The sequence below is a fragment of the Alligator mississippiensis genome, chromosome 1 (assembly GCF_030867095.1).
Source record: "Alligator mississippiensis isolate rAllMis1 chromosome 1, rAllMis1, whole genome shotgun sequence".
Lineage (NCBI taxonomy): Eukaryota > Metazoa > Chordata > Crocodylia > Alligatoridae > Alligator > Alligator mississippiensis.
In genome coordinates, this window is record NC_081824.1 from 480,760,438 (window position 1) to 480,766,450 (window position 6,013).

Consider the following 6,013-nt stretch of genomic DNA (forward strand, 5'->3'; position numbering starts at 1 on the left):
CTCATATAGTGGGAAAGGTCTAATATCAAACCTAAATATCCCCTGCTGCAATTCTTGATTGACTCTGAGTCTGTTTCTGTGGCTGAAGAAAACAGGACACATCCCCATCCTCTCCATGGCCGCCTCTCAGGTATTTGAAGACATTGAGCTCTGGAGGACTAATCTTAGAGCACAATCGTTCAACCAAGATACGTCCATCTTCCAGTGCTGTCATCTCCAGTGAAAGAGATACCATCATTATTGTTAAAGACTCAGGCAGGAAAGGTAAAATCAGGGTGGTGGATGAGGAGCATGACCTCGAGACACAGTGACCACACGATATCCATGGAAAGAGCCTCTTCAGCCACCGCTCTGGTGCAAGGGCTGTTTGAGCAAAGGCAGAAGAGGGAGGTCGAGGACACGGATCGGTTTAAACAGTTCGCCCTCCAGAAAGGAAAAGGGCTTGAAGGGAAACTGAGGGAAGTTGCCCATGGAAGTGGTGACATGCTGAGAGACTGGGAGGATCCACACCGTCAAAAGGCCGAAGGTAGGTGGCAAGTAGTCCAGTGTATTTCCCCCAGCTCAGAGCTGGGAGCCAGCGGGACCCTCCCGGCTACAGACACAGAGGTGACAGTCACCGCAGGGCACACGTGTGACACAGACCTGGGCCGTCTGTTCTCTGTGCACAGACAGTAAATGGTGTGAGGTAGGAGCTGTTGTTGGAGTCCCTGTCCTCACCCGCTGTCACAGTGTCCTGGAGGGAAACCCTGGCAGGGGCCAGTCCTGGCTGAAGTCCTTGCACGCCAGTCCCTGGTCTCACGCCCGGTGGCTGATGCAGCGGTGTGGCCGGACACGGCCGAGACGTGCACGCGGGGAGACCCGGAGCACGTGACACGCATCACAATGGCCCCTTCTAGAACCGGCTCGTCGCCGTGGGGCTCGTGCAGACACACACGGCAGTTGAACTGCTCCCAAACCGTCGCTGGTTGGGGGTCAGCTCACAACTGCGCCCGTGCTGTGGCCCTGACCGCAAGGGTAAGTGTGGGCACCCGCTGAGCGTGCTGCAGTGAGCAAACCAGGGGGTGTTTGCACCCACACGTGGGGAGTCCTAGGTGGAGGACTTGTGCCTGGGGGTATTGTCACTTTTATGCTTTCATTTCTTTCCTAAACATGACTTCAGGCCGCTGCAGTGCAAGCCAAGGACTGCAGTGTGCGGTGTGCTTGCCTGCCCTGGGGAGGAGAGCGGGGCTGTGCTGGGAGCTAGGACGTGGGGCTGGGCAGGCACGGAGAGGGGGCGCAGCGGAGCAGGCAGTGAGGATGCGCATGTTGCTCTAGGGTTTCCATATTTCCAGGTCCAAGAAACAGGACACCTGTCACGTGGCAGAGGGGGACGGGGAATATGATGGGGGGGGCAGTGAGATGCCAGCGCCCTGTCCCTGCCCGTGCTGTTGCCCCACTGCCAAGACACAGCCCCCGCCAGCCCTGCTGCTCCCCTCACTCCCCACCCACTGACCCCAGCCTGCCAGTGCCCCTCACCCCAGACTGCAGGACCTGCCCCCCGGCCGTGACGCTGCCCCTCACGCCCGACCTGCAGCCCCAGCGCTGCCAGCGCCCCCGTTCCTCCTGATCGGTGCAGTGATTTCAAGTCAAATGAGGCATTTCTGAGTAAGCAAGACACAATATGAGCACAGAGGAACTGGGAATTACTGGTTGTGGTTTATCTTGCTCTCCCTTATTTCTTTCGTACAGCGACAGAAAACTGGATAGTCTTTTTTTCCTGGATCGCAAACATGGGATGCTTTGGAGATGGAGAAAGGTAAATCAAGTCGCGATGCCAATTCTCATTCTCGTATACTCTGTTTGTCTTGCCTAATTTGAGAGATTCAGGTGTTAATTGAGGAATGCCGTGGTCAGCAGATCTTCACAATGTGGGGTAAGGAAATGCACTCTTTCTCCTACAAGCTTCCTGCTTTCATCTATTTTAAGTATTTATTTCTGTGCGTTCACTTGGGTGTCCAGGCTGGAATAAACTCCCTGCAGTGGCGGTGCAGTCCCCACCCTGGAAAGCTTCAGGAGGAGACGGGACGGTCACCTCGCCGCGGTGGCTTGACCCCGGTGTCTTGTCCTGTCTGGTGCAGGGGCTGGACCCGAGGATCGACACAGTCCTTGCGGCCCTGACAGTCCATGAATTGATGGATCAAAGTTACGCGAGATGCCATTAAGAGGGAAACAGTATTCATTCCTGAGATACTGCTGGAGAACGGCAATAGAAGACAGATCAATAGTGTTTCCGAGGCAGGCATTTCTAATTCATCGTCCACTCGGTGCTGTCTAGGTGCAAACATCTAATTTATAAATCATGGGGGATTCTCACATTTTCCAACAGTTTGGAGGAGAGGGTTTTCCAGGGACTCCTCCCCTCCGGTTTGCTGTCACACAGGCTGCTTCCCTCCCATCCACGTCACACTCGTGGTAATTCAGACCATTGCTCACGTGAGAGAAGATGAGCAGGACAGCGGTTACTAGATCTTCATTTCCCTGCAATGCAATAAGTGTTTGTCCTGCCTGTAATGTCAAAGCAAAACACAGAAATCTTCACCACTCTTTAGCCTTCTGGAAGCTTAGTTCAACATATCTGAGCTCCGAGAACACAAAATAAAGTCGATGAAATGAAGTTAAGTTAATAATCCCAGCTTTTCAAAGCAATACCTCCCATCATGGCATCTACCCATTTCCTTCAAGCTTGCTCCTGGTATTGCCCCTCTGGGGCAGCTGGCAGAGGGTCCTAGAGTACAAATGCCCTGTGTCTTATTCCCTGCTTCCCTTTGGCCCCACATATCACCTTCAAGACTCACTGAAACCTGCGCTGAGCCTGAAAAGCTGTTTGTTTAAATGTATTTAAATGTATGAGTTAATTTAGTATTTAATGACAGTGAAGGGTGGATGATGCTACTAAGGGTGGATGGACATCCTGCTATACCGTACATGCTCCTGAGAAAGGAAGAACCGGGGGTTGGATCAGTATATCAGACCCCTAGCTTCTCACCTAAATAGGGGGTGTGACCGGGGACGAGCCTACCAAGATCTGGCAGGTTTGTGCTCCACGAATCTAAATGTGAGGAGCCCAGTGCTCCCTTCTGTTAGACCCGACGCCACGCGGCGCCCAGCGACCAGGGAGGTGACGATGCGATTGCTCATGAATCCTGGTACTCATTAGTCAGAGCAAGGGGGGCACAAACACCATCACACGTTGCGAGCAACAGCTTCATGCAGCGTGGAGACAGCTTCGGACTAGCCCCCAAAACAAATGACAAACCGAGGAGCCACGGAGAACAATATTTTTTTTCATATTTATACACTTTAGTTTATACACTTAATATTCATTCAACCCTCGCCTCTCCTCTGTTCCACCCATTTCTCCTCCCATCTCAAGCTCCTCCTCTGCTTACTGTGTGCTTCATTAGCATGGAATTGCCTATGCATTTCCTTCATTTACATGCCGTTCTGCTAAGAGCGCATGTCTAAGACTTTGACTTGACTTCTTCGGTCTGTGCGGGCCGGGAGCGACCCGGGGCCCTTTTGTGTGCGCGGGCTGTGGCCAGCAGCCCGGGCACGCGCGGGTCGGAGAAAGCAGGAGGTGCTGGAATTAGTCACGGACGCTTAGTGGTTAATTTAAGGTTATTTTAATTACACCGAAGATGGTCGCGGTGCAGGCAGGAAAGCTTGCTTGAGTTGCGGTCACAGAAAAGAAAACGAAACTCGAACCTGCAGAGCACGAGGGTACGTCTCAGGGGGTTGTCAGCGATGGGAAGAGGTAAAGCCTGCAGGACTCGAACCCGGACAGAGCTCTGGATACTCTCACACGAAGTTTGCTAGGCTCCGTGGATCCTTTCGGAAGCGGCGACGGGGAGAGGCGAGAGGCTGATCAGTCCCCTGTTGCCTGCTTGAAATGCGCTGGGTCCGTTAGGCTCCGCAGCGCTTAGAGATCTTCACACAGCGTGAAGTCTCCCCCCCCGGTGTTCGTGGAGTCCTCCCCCGTGGGCGGAAACCACTCAAGCTTTTTATACGGCTAGCAAGCCAATCGCTAGCCGCCACATGTGAATAATTTAGCACAAGCCAATAATGGGGCTTGAATTATAATACAGATGGCGGGAACTCTTTGCAACGCGCACTTCTGTGCTACAAAGAAGAAATGCCCCCTGCAAAGAAAGCTGCAAATGGGCGGGAAAATAATTTAGCAGTGCCAAAGCACACACACAAACAAAAATCACAGCTTTGGGTTGTGACACGGTCAATGGGTGGATTTGAGCAAAACCTGGAAGCTTCACCATTCACCTTTTCACATACGTTCATCTCGGATTCGGTTACCAATGACGTGTTGTTTTCCGCATTGCAGTCTGTTTTTCTGTCTCAGGTTGTACCATCTTCCACCTCCCTAAAACGTCACCTCGCCCACGGCGCACAGACTCACACAGTCACTTGCTGCTTTTTCCTCAGAAAATGGCTGACACAGTTAAGATGGTTCCTTAGCATAAGCAAATGGCTGGCTTAGATATCATTCTGCCTTGTGGTCAGCAGCTTTGCTAGGCCGCAGGTTAAAGCCTTGGATTCAGCTGCAAATTCGATGAGCCCAGAAAATCCACATAGTGTTACCCTAACACCTTCTTTGTAGCACTGATATATTTACACCAATAAACTCATCATGCTGTACGGGTGCTTGAGCTGTCCCTTAAAAATAAACATCTGTCTGCTTTTCATTGATATTACAGATCCTCTGGCACTCTGCTACCCTTGGCCAAAATAGCGCTCCCCCTCCCTCTTCTCCTCCAAGCCACTGTTATCAGGTGTGCTATGTGTTTGTGTATCTGCTGTTGGTGGCTGAAGGTCAGTGGCATGTCCAGTCTATATTTTGGGAAGCATTTTGCAATCTTTCAGAATGAATGAGGATGCATGGATATAAAAGCAGGACACAATCATTAGGAGTGTGTGCCCACATGCAGCAAAAATAGCAATGGCACAAATTTGCTTTATGCTGCAGTGCACACCCTTGCGCATGGGGCTGGTGCAGGGCATTTTGTCTTGGGTGGGTGTGGGAGGCTGGGGTCAGCACCTGTTCTGGCCCCAGCAACTTCACTTGGGGCCTCCCCGGGCAGCAGTGGCAGCAATCCCATGGCTTGGATCCTGCCCCGCAGCCAGAACATAGCTCTGCCCAGCCAGGCTCTGTTTCTGGCAGCACACACTGTTGCCACGTGCACCGTGCCACATTTTTTTCTTTTGTTTTTTTTTGGCACCAGGGTCTCCCAGTGTCAAATTTTGGCACCAGACAGTAAATCTGCAGCATGGCAAATGGTGCATGTGCACCATGGGTGGTCTGTGGGGCCTGAAATGGGTTTGAGGTGCCACAAACTGCATGTGCATGCTTCATTGGGACACACTTTAGGTGTACAAAGACATGGCACAAGGCATGTTGAACTATTTTTTTCTTTGTGTCTCTCTGATTTCTTTTTGTTTTATTTTGAAAGGTAGAGATGTGCTTAGCACCTAATCGTCTTGGCTCCTTACAACCCTAGAAGTAGTAATTGAGAATTAAGCAGCTTTTGAACTCATTAACAGGGCAGATCAGGAGGAGGGACGAGGGTGTGGCTGTATCCCTTTGCCACCCTTCCTCAAGTGCTGCCGCCCTTGGAAGCGGAGGCCCCAAGCCGGCAGCCAGGAGGGGCACGAGGAGCCGGCTCCAAGAGCAGCCTCAGGCCCTGGGCAGGCTGCGAGCAGGCAGCAGCAGCAGCAGGCGGGCATGGCACAGGGAGCCAGCTCCAGGAGCAGCAGCCATCAAGACCAGGTAAGACCATCCAATACTTGGCCCCCTCCATGCACAACCAACCTGCCCTTCTCTGCCTCGGGTGCAAAAAGTACTAGTTGTTCCCCTGTCTGCAGCCCAAGGGCCCAACCTGGGACCTCCTCCATTTAAAAGTCCTAGATCTTAACCTGCCTTTTGAAGAACCCTTTCCAGACTAACAATGCCCATTTGTAGCCT